The sequence below is a fragment of the Fukomys damarensis genome, unplaced genomic scaffold (genome assembly GCF_012274545.1).
Source record: "Fukomys damarensis isolate Sample0158 unplaced genomic scaffold, DMR_v1.0_HiC HiC_scaffold_11, whole genome shotgun sequence".
NCBI lineage: Eukaryota > Metazoa > Chordata > Mammalia > Rodentia > Bathyergidae > Fukomys > Fukomys damarensis.
This window is the reverse complement of record NW_022900923.1, coordinates 12502509-12513850: the sequence shown is the minus strand read 5'-3', so window position 1 is coordinate 12513850 and position 11342 is coordinate 12502509. Positions and strand designations below refer to the sequence as shown.

At 38.0% G+C, this 11342-nt stretch overlaps 1 protein-coding gene and 1 pseudogene across 1 annotated transcript in view; one reads left to right on the top strand and one right to left on the bottom strand.

Moving 5' to 3' along the window:
• Nucleotides 1–11342, top strand: part of Smyd3 (SET and MYND domain containing 3) — a 690610-nt gene that overhangs the window by 68361 nt on the left and 610907 nt on the right. The gene's annotated exons all lie outside the window — the stretch shown is intronic.
• Nucleotides 10349–11131, bottom strand: LOC104875188 (annotated as a pseudogene).

Here is an 11342-nt window from a genome sequence, read left to right as displayed (position 1 = left end):
GAGAACCTATGCCTCTGCAGAGTTGGTCTAAGGACTGGCCCAATCAGGAGGTTTGAGAACGGAGGTGGGTGGGGTGGTGGTGGTCGTGGGGGTGTTTCAAGGTTGCCCGCGCTACTACCTTCCTTGCTGGGTCTGTTGTCGCGCAGTCCTGGAGGTCGCGCACCCGCCGTGTGATCTCAGGCAGGCAGGCAGCTGAAGAGACCCCCTCCGGGTTCTTTGGGTCCTTGCTGGGTCTGTTGTCGCGCAGTCCGGGAGGTCGCGCACCCACCGGGTGATCTCAGGCAGGCAGGCATCTGAAGAGACCCCGTACGGGGCCTTTGAGTCCTTGCTGGGTCTGTTGTCGCGCAGTCCGGGAGGTCACGCACCGGCCGGGTCTATTTTCAGTTTTTGAAGACCCTCTATACCAATGATGGTGAACCTCTTAGTGATGCAAATGGCCCACTGAAGCACATGTGCTATAGGTTCGCCACCACTATACTGTTTTTCATAAGGCTGAACTAATTTACATTCTCACCAATGGTGATAATTCCTTTCTCTGCATTTTTATCAGCACTTGTAATTTTTGTTATCTTAAAATGAATTTATTTTAAAAGCATTAAAATATGAATAAAGTGTTAAGACTTTATGTTAAGAGAAACAAGCTAGCCAAAAGAGATGTTATATGGTTGTACTTTTAAGAGGTCACTAGAGTAATCAAATCAAAGAGACAGAGAATAGAATAGTGGTTGCTAAAGACTGAGACAAGGACAGGGAGAGTTATTATTTAATGGTAGAGTTTCAATGTGGGAGGATTAAAAAGTTCTATTAATGGACAGTGGTGGTGGTTCACAACAACATACATTTACTTAAGGTCACTGAATTATACCCTAAAATAGTTAAAATGGCAAATTTTATTCTGTATAGTTTACCTTTCTTTTGTCCTTTTGATAATAGTCATTTTGACTAGAGTGAGACAGTATCTCATTATGGTTTTGATTTGTGTTTTCCTGATGATTAGTGATGGTGAGCATTTTTCCATTTACTTGCTCATTTGTATATCTTTCTTCCAGAAATGGCTAGATTATGTGCCTATTTTAAAATCAGATTTGTTTTTTAGCTGATGAGTTTTTTGAGTTCCTTGTGTATTCTGCATATAATCCATTGCTAGATCAATAGTTTATATTTTATCCCATCATCTATGTTGTCTTTTTACTCTTTTGATTGCTTCATTTTCTGTGTAAAAGCTTCTTAATTTGATATTATCTCATTTGTCTATTTTAGCTTTTGTTGTTTGTGCTTTTGGGTTCTTATTCCAAAAGTTGCCTATCTGTATGTATTAAAATGTTTTCTCCTAGTAGTTTAATAATTTCAATTCTTACACTTAGGTTTTTTATCCATGTCAATTTGTGTATATGGTGAGAGGTAGAGATTTAGTTTTATTCTTCTGAATATGAATATCTCGTTTTCCTGTTGGCCTTAAACTCATGGTCATCCTTCTGCCTCAGCCTCTGAATGCTGGGATTATAGGCATGTGCCACCACACCTGGGAAATAGGAGGGGTTATTTTATGTTTATTGATTTGCTATTTTGAGCTATTTTACACCCCTGGGATAAATCCCAGTGGACCATGTATAATTTTTTTGATGTCTTGTTGGCATCAGTTTGCTAGTATTTTACGTCTGTGTTCATCAAGGATTTTGGTCTAGAGCTTTCTTGTTTTGTTGTTGTCCTTGTGTAGTTTTGGAATCAGGGTAATTCTGGCCTGTATAATGAATTTGGAAGAGTTCTCTTCCTTTCAGTTGGAATAGTTTGAGGATTGGTGTTACTTCTTCACAAGTTTGGTAAAATTTATCAGTGAAGCCATCCAGTCCTGGGTTTGCCACTGTTGGAAGACTATTGATTCAATCTTATTATCATTATTGGTCTCTTCAGGTTTTCTGTGTTTTCCTGGTTCAGTATTGGGTAAGTTATGTATGCCTAAAAATTTATCTATTTCTTTTAGATTTTGGAATTTACTGGCATGTAGTCTCTAATAATCCTTTGTATTTCTTTTTTTTCCATTAAGTTTATTGGTACATTTAAGGTAAACAATATAATTACATTCATCATTCGGATCTTGAACCTTTACATGATGTATCTTGGTTTTTATTTTTTCCCCATTCCCCTGCCTTCCCTTCACTCCCTCCACCCTTCCCTATTTACAAAGACTTTGTTTCCATTTTTCATTTTTTCTTTTGAATCCTTTGTATTTCTGAGGAATCATCCTAGCTTCCTCCCAGAGTTGTGGGAAGATGGGTAGAGTCACTCATGTACTGTACTTGTGGCCTGTGTGGGCCATGATGCTCAGGGTGGTCTGCTTAGCTACTTTCCAGAGCTGAGTGGGTGGATGCATTTAGGAGTGTGCGTGGGGGAGGGCACAGTGTGGGCGGGGCTCTTTCTCCTGGGCAGTGCAGTAGTGTGGTAACTTGGCAGCCCCGAAACTGGTCTCAGGGTCTGTGAGGCTTGTAGGCTTCTCCACTGGCAAATGCTTCTGGCCCCTGGGGTGTGAGTGGGAACTACTTGGGTCCTCATGCTTACCTTTTCTCTGTAGAGTAAACTTCCTCTTGGTTCAGGGCTGATTTTAAGAGAGGCAATGGTAGATGCTGTGTGTTTAGTTCTCTTCCTTTTATGGTCACTGTGTACTTGTATCTGTGTTATGTAATGGTTCTGCTACCAGCCAATCTCCATTGCATTCTGGCACTCTGCCTCAAACATCAGTGAACACCAGTCTGTCTGTTGCCTTGCCTTGCCTCCCCCCACCACTCCCTGTCCCTCCTTCTCCCATCCCCTTTCTTTTTTTGTAGAGGAAGCACCCAAGGTAACTTTAGTCAGCCATCTACTTTTGTTGTGCTCAGTATGTGGAGTAGCACATACTAGGTGATCAGAAAATTTTCTTGTTTACTAATTGAGTGTATAATGATGTCCACTACCTGATAAAGATTGACAGCTTTTTCACTTAGAGAATAATCATGTTTGAATTAATTTCCCTTGAAATGAAATAGACTTTAGGTCCTAGACACTTGGAAAATCTTAAGAAATATCAGCAAATACCCAAAGCTTTCAGTGTTTGATGTATTCTTACATTCTTTTGAAGTTATGTTTTTCTCAGAAATGACCTTAAACAATTTAGGGTCTTACAGAATGCAGTTGGCTTCTCCTTCATGTCCCATCCACCCAGGCTAACTTGCCATTGTTTGTAGTGCATCAGTTAGCCTGATGATGATGGGTTTAACCTGGGTAGTGTTCATTAAAAATACAGCAGACACATTAAATTTGTACTTATCTACTTAAGAGTTTATAATAATTCTGACATGCTGGTTTGAAGTTTCTTTGTACTGTTTAAGACAGACAGAAAAGGATTTGCCTAGCTAATTAAAACTATAAATAAGAAGAGATGTTTTATCTATTGGAGGCAAACCAACAGCTTTTCAAGTACTTGTAAAATCAACAGAAACTAGGGATATGGCAATTAAAATTATTTTTCTATTAATTAAAGCACGAATAGATTCCTTGAAGCTTTGTTCTTTGACATATTTTGAGGTTATTTGAAAATAGGGACCAACTGATATTTTTCAAATTCTTGGTTCATGATTTACATCAAGATAATACACGCATGTTAGCTGGTGCAATGATGCACCTGTAATTCCAGCTACTTAGGAGGATTGGAAATTAGAGCCCAACTTGGACAACTTAGTAAGGCCTTGCTTCAAAAAAGGGGTAGGGATGTAGCTCAGTGGTCAGACACTGTCTAGCATGCATGAAGACTTTAGGTTCAATCTTAAGTACCACTAAAAAAAAATTATATACATGTTATATTAGTATCCAATACAGAACACATATAACTGAAAAAAATTATACGAAGCATTATTTAACCTTATTGCTTATGATGCATTTTTATTCTCTTATTTTTCTAATATTAAAAAAATGCTTCTTGGGAACCCACTAACTTGATTTTTTTTCTGGCATCAGGGATTAAACTCAGGACCTTGCTCTGGTTGAGGCAGGCATGGTGCCACTGAGCAAAATCCCTGGCCCCATCTTGTTTGTTTGTTTGTCTTTTCAATATTGAAATCAAACTTAGGATCTTGTGCTTGCCAGGCATGATTTTACAAATTGATCCAGACCCACAGTTAGAAAAACAAAAAAACAACATCTGAAAATGAACTTTAGTTATTAATTTTTCTTTTGCCAAGTGCCACTGGCTCTTAGTGGATCTTCGTAGATGTTAAGTGAGTGACTTGGTAGATGGGAAGAGGAGTAAGAAATGAAATAGGAGTTTTAAGAATAGATTTTTTTTTGACAGTGAAGTTCTTGAGTGTGATAACTTTGACAACCCTTTTTAAAAAAAGTGTGTGTTTATTGTAGAAACCAGTGTTGACTATCTTAAGCAAATAAGAGTATATTAAAAGAACTGGGTGTCCCACAGAACTGAAGGATAGGCAAGCATCTTGCACTTGGGAAATGACTGATGCTAGTGACTAGGAAACTTTAAAGGCCCCAAACATATCAATGAGTTTTTAGGTGTCTGTTTATCTCTACTTGGGTGCTACTTTTATTACCCCCTGATGAAAGACCTTCTCCCAGTACACACAGCAAATAATTTATTTCCAAGGCTCTTAATTTTCTATTTCAGGTCCAGCTTTTAATAGTACCTGTGACTTGTATGTAGCAGGATAAAATTTTTGGTATTTGCTGTATGCTAAGTGTTAGTAGTCTTAATCTTATTTAAAAAAATCCAGTGTTTCTAATATGCTTTATTTTACCTTTTGTGTCCTAAAAATGCACATCAAGCAAAGGTTTGAGTCTGAAAATACTTGCTTGCAAAAGTGTTAATTCATCATACTTTTGCAGCACACATTCATGGCAGTAGTGTAGGCTGCTGGATGGTTGCAGAGATGAATGTAATGTATTTGGAATGACTTTGCCACTTGCTGATTGTGGCCTTTTTGGAGCAAATATACTAGGACTTGCACAGATGAACTGTGTTTATGATATTAATTCAAAATTAAATCTGCATTTTTTTCATTATGTTTCTTGGTACATTTTAGATATACAATACAGTTATATTCATCATGGGACTTTGTGCATTTTTTAATTAAGTTTATTGGTACATTTTAGGTATACAATACAGTTACATTCATCATTGGGAATTTGTACCTTTACATGATGTATCTTGGTTCTTATTTTTTCCCCTTTCCCCCGTCCTCCCTTCAAACTTTCCACCCCTCGCTATTTACAAAGACTTTGTTTCCATTTTTCCTTTTCTCATAGTTTTTCTTTTCCCTTCTTTTCTTTTCCCTATCCCTCCCACTTCCCCAATCCCATTTAAACCTTTTCTTCTTGTTTCACATTATTAATTGCACATTTTGATCCTTATTTACACTTTTAATTTCTCACACCAATAAATCTCCATTTTTCCATACTTCATTTTCTTTTTTTTTAATTTAATTTATTGGTACATTCTAGGTAGACAGTACCCACACTTCATTTTCATTTCTGCTTATCTTGTTTGCTTCTTATTTTTACCTTTCTCATTCAGGATGAAGATCTCAATACTTTGCCTTTTGACCTTTCTTTGCTTTTTTGGTTCAGTATCTGTATTCTACATGTAGATTTGTGTCTTTTTTCTAATCTCAGTGCTTATTAATTTGACCCAGGATATTTATAGTGGGAGTGATTTTAATAGGGGAGTCTTTATTAGGCATGGCTTGGCATCCTAGACCCCTTTTGAATCCAAGCCAGAAAAACAAAGCACTGGACGAGAATGTATAGTGCCCATCTTTTGCAAATGCACAGAATTATAGAGGCAGTAAAGTTACATGTTTTTAATACACCATTATAGCTGTCATAATTCAAGTTTAAATGAAACACTATGGGAATGTTTATGCCAGTGTCTGTCACATAGTAGGCCTCCAGAAAAGTCTTTTGGAAAGAATGGCAGTGTCCATCTGTTATGGTTGGGAATAGTCTTCCTGAAGAATTAACATTGAGCTGATTTTTGCAGGATCTGTAATGTTTGAATGGTGGGGAGCAATAGATTGGGCATTTGTCCTCTAGGAACAGCTTGTATATAAGAAATAAGTTGTGGAGAGCATTTGAATGTGAATGTGGTATTGATTACATACATGGGAGAATACTCTAAGGGACTGATGAGAGCCAGGTTGAACAAGGTTGTAGAAGTCATGGTAGAGAATTTAGATTTCATTCTGTAAGAGCTACGTGAGAGTTTCTAATGGAGGAGTAGTGGGAAGTGATTTGTTCTTTTAAAAGGTAATTATAGTTGGTGTTACCTTGAAGTGACAGAGATAGTCAATCTGGACATGAATTAAGATATTATTTTAAAAGTCCAGGCAAGAAATGATTAACAATTCCATCTGAGGCTGCAGCCGTGAGACATTATTACTTGATCTGCTTTCTGGAGGCAGACTGTTTTATACAACATAGGTAAGATTTAAATCAGTCTGGTACATTCAGTGTACTGGGTAGAGGTTAATAAAGGTAAATCCTTGGACCAGATATTTAGCTCAGTGGTGCCACCACCTGCCTCACAAGTGCAAAGTCCCAACTTCGATCCCCAGTACCAAAAAAAAAAAAAAAAAAAAAAAAAAAAAAAAAGAAAATCCTGGGTATACCCCCCACATCCTCCTGTGTCCTCCTTCATGATTTTGATCCTGTGTCTACTTGGTTAATCATCTCTTAGCTGTGCTCCAGTTCTCCACTCTTGGAATTGTTTTTTTAGATCTGACTATACAAATTTGGTTTGTCATTTTGGCTTTTGGTTCTCACTCACCCTCTGTGCCACCCATTTGTGGGTGCTTGGATACTAAAACAAACAAGTAAAAACGACAGAGAAACAGTCTTACTGGGAAGATCCCAGTTAGAAGAAGTGGTGATAAGTGCTTTTATGGAGGCTCTTAATGGATAGAACGCTGGAAGCTAGGAGAAGGGGCTCCCTCATGTTCCTGAGGTTAGTTAGAACAGGGGAAGAAACAGCTTGGCGCTGGTGGATATGTCATGTAGAAGAGTAGTCCAAAGTGCCTGTGAAAAGTTAAGGTGGAACTGAGTAGGAGGTGGCTTGGGTGATGCAGCTACGGCAGCAGTGGTCTCAGCCTTAGCTGTCTATTAGGGAAAATAAATGCCACTATTGCCACCATGCCTCGGTTCTAATCATACAGATTCTGATCTAATTAACCTGAGACAGTGAACCAGCTTGATAGGTTTTAAAAAGGACTGAAGTAAAGCTAAAGTGCAGTCAGGGGTGACAATCAGTGTGATTCAGAAGAGGTTTTCCTGGAGAAGGTGCAGGCTTAGGTAACTGGTGATAGCTGAAGCCTTAGATGTAGATCAGTTTGGGGACAGGCAGATGAGAACACTGAAGCAGAGACAAAAACCTTAGGGGACACCGATATTGTGGCACATAACAGAGGTGTCAGCAAAGGAGAGCCTGTAAACATAATTCGTAACTTTTAATTGTGTCTTGTTTTTTTGGTACTGGGTATCGAACTCAGGACCTTGCCCTTGCTAGGCAGGCATGGTGCCACTGATCTAAATCCCCAGCCCATCCTTTTTTTTTGAAATAGGGTCTCACTATGTAGTCCAGGCTGGCTTCGAACTCACAGCCATCCTGCTGTCTTAGCCTCCTGAGTACTGGGATTGCAGGCATGCGCCACCACTCCAGGCTTTTAATTTAGGTATTAATAGATATTTTGCAGGATTTTTACCTCTTATAACCCAGAGCTGATTGTATATCAGGATATACCTTAAACGGCTGGTTCACATATATGTTGTTTAATGACAGACTGTTGCTGCCAATATTAATCTTTTTATCCTTGATATAGAAAAACATGGCCTTTAATTCTTATCAGGAGCAAATACCCATATGTGCCACCATGTTTATTTACAAGAAGAATGCATGAAAGTAACAACTTTCAAGAATCTATTTTATTTGCTGAATTCAAAGTCACCTGTCATTTTTGCCATAAATTCTTTGAGGCATGAAATAGCCTGCCAGTTGTCTATTGCTCTCAAAGTTAATGAATGACTATCAATTTATCATGGGAAATAACCTAGCTGCACACTGTAAAGAAGGCGTTCTATCACTTCCTAGCATTTTTGCCTCAAGGCAGTATCTGTCTTTTCTATCCTATGTGTCTTTTCTAGGCTCAGTGTCCCTAATGCTTTTAAAAGAACACTTTCTTACTTGGAAACCTCTTAACATTTAGTAATAACTCAGTGAAATATTAGCTGGTTATATCTTGCTTTATGTAATACATTATGTATAAGTACAATTTCTTGATGTAAAATTCTAAGTAAAATGTTCTCATTATACATTGGGTGAATGTAGAGTTTTAATTTTAGAGTATTTAATTCTTATTTCCAATTCATAATCTGTTCAGTTCTTGTACAAGTAAAGTATGGAAGTTTTCCAGCTTTACTATCCTCTTGGGTAGGTAGTTAGTGATTGGGAAAACAGGTTCCTATTTCAAGGAACCTTACTTTTAAAGGCACCACCCACCCCACTCTAAATAGAGAGCGCTCTTTTGTAACATGACCTCTTTCAGATTACAGACTTGGCCTTGGTCATATCTTTAATTACAACAAACAGCAGACAGTGCAGTGTCTTACTCAATTTTTCATTTTAGGCACTGGGCATGTATCATAATTCAGTAAAAATTTATGAAGTTAATGTAAGCCATCACCCTACTCTTTTTAGCTATAAATTTGTTAGGTTGTAGAGTGGTTTATCTAAGGGATAGGAAGAGATGGCTTTTATAGTAGTATAGAGATGACTTCATAACTAAATACCCATATTCTTAATCACAACCTTAATTTTAGTCCCAATTCTTTTCATTTTTTAAAGAATTTCCTTCAGAGCTTATTTCCAGAACTGGGCTTTACATAAGAAGTGAGTATTTTTGTTTCATTTTGGCTCATTGAATAAGAGCATGGCAGCACAGTAGCTTGTGCATAGTAGCGGTTAAATTAATTAGTGAATGTGTTTTAATGAAGTAGACTAAACATCATTGAGATTTCTTTGGGGCTTTAGTGTGGTGTTAGTAATTTTTCAGCAGTTATTATCATTACTGTAGATACTTACCTATGTACATTTAAAGACTTCTGAAAATTCTGATCTGATTCTTAGAGCCTTATTCTAAAAAATATATGGAAATTGAAGAGAGATTTATCCTGTTAAAGTTTGTCTTATTTATTTTCTTCATAGACCTGTATTACTTTTTGCTCTCTGCTCATGTTTTTTTCTCCAAGCACTTAATTAATATTCCTCTTGATGGACCCATATCTTACTTTTATTATAACTGGTTCACAGTTGTGTATGTAGTAGTAACTCCGTAAATAATTGCTGACTGGTTGCTTGGCTGACTGATTAGTTATGGAGCCAGTGGTGACAGTGAAATCATTTTTTCCCACATCTCAGTGAATAGCAATTTTCTAATGGATGCATATCTGAATGATAAAACTATTTTATAGTGAGAATCTGAGTTTTCCTTGTTAATTCATTTCATAGTTTAATGATCCTTACTTTTAAGGGAGCATTTCTCTGTTTAGTCAGTATTTTGTTTTGTGCAGTGTGAGCAGTTTCCTCACATATGACCTACTCTGACTCAGTGGTCTTTGAAACAGCTGTTTTCATCTAGGCACGGTCTGCTCGCTTGAGTCAAGGCCTTTCAGTGGAATAGGAGAGTCATCTATTCTGTCAGACCCCTCCCTTGTCCCTGGTCTAATGTAGTTGCAGCTATTTAGTTACGGTATGAATACAACAGAGGGTTACCAATACTTTTTCAGAAAAGCTACTCTATTGTCTCCATGCTCTTAGACTGGTGACACAAGGATTAAATTTGTTGAATGTTGCCCTAAAAGATTGGCCTGAATAGTTTAGTTGACAAGACTCACACATATTTCAGTCTGTTCACTGGAGCAAGGTAGGTGGGGGAGGGCTGGGCCTTTTTAGGGTTGTTTGCTTCGTATTCTGATAATTTAGGTGCCTCTGATCCTAGTCTGAGGATGATTTTGAACCAATTCTATACCTTCTGAATATCTCTTTTTCTATAAATTTGGAGTTTATATTTATTTATTTATTTAATTTTTTTCCAAACTGGTGAATGAGAACTTTATTTTTTACACATAAAGGTTGATGAAAAGCCATTAGTTTCCTATTAAAGAAAACCCAACATTTCAATGAAAAAGAAGTGTCTAAATTTACTCATTAAATACTATTTATGTTTTCTAAAACAGAACTTAAAACATCCAGCATGCTTAATCTCAATACAAAGGATTCAAGACCAAGTATACATGCTACATGCCTTGAGGCAGATTACAAATTATCATAGTCATCATTGTTGTCATCATCTTCACACTTTCTTTTCAATGCATTTGATGACTCACTGGCAGTATTTTGTGATGATACCATATTAGTGGTAATAAAAATGTTTTTGGACCCAATTAATGATGGATTTATCAGAACATTCTGGACTGCTGAAGTTGAAGGAATGGAGGTTTTTACAGCAGGGTCCCGGGAGGCAGGTATCTGCACCGTAAACCTCTGCCCAGCGAGGGGCACTGGAGCCCCTACTTTGGCTGAAGCAGACATGGCCTGTGGGGTTGGTGTGCCTAGTGTGGGAGTACTTGGTCTGCTTGTAACTGAACCAACACTCAATCGTGGAACTGTTATTCTTCCTGCAGAAGTAGATGTATTTTTTATAGAGACTTGAGCCTGTAGTTTGGAGCTGTTAAGCAGTATCGATCAGGTGGCAATCTAGGACCTGAATATGGCTTGATCAGTGGCAAAGGGGTTTGGTTTCTCTGTCTTGAAATATCTAATAAAAAAGTCTCTCAGGGGAGGAGAGGTAAAAGACTGATCAGCTCAACACTGGATTGCCAGTCGCATGTCATCTGCATAGACAGTGGCTTTCTTGGCGTGGCTTGAGTAAATCTTAGCATCATCTAGAACTGTGGCTACATATTGGAAGGCAGACTCCAGTATCTGATTTATAACTCTCAGCTCATATTCTGTAATCCCCATACCCTTCAGGATTTGTGCCATCATCTGTGCATATTTCAGCATGTTCTTGGGAGAAGCCATCTTGTCAGACTCCATGATATCCACCGACAGTCAGACTTCTCGAGCTACATCGCCCACATTAATGTACTTCAGTCCTGATCTGGATGCAAGCTCTTTGCCTAGTGTGGTTTTTCCGACTCCCGGTGTACCGGTGATCAGGATGTTAGGGAGCACCATAGTCACCGAGGCTGCGCCCGGGGGAGGACAGCTCGCTCTAGCTCTGGAGTTTTTTTTTTTTTTTTTTTTT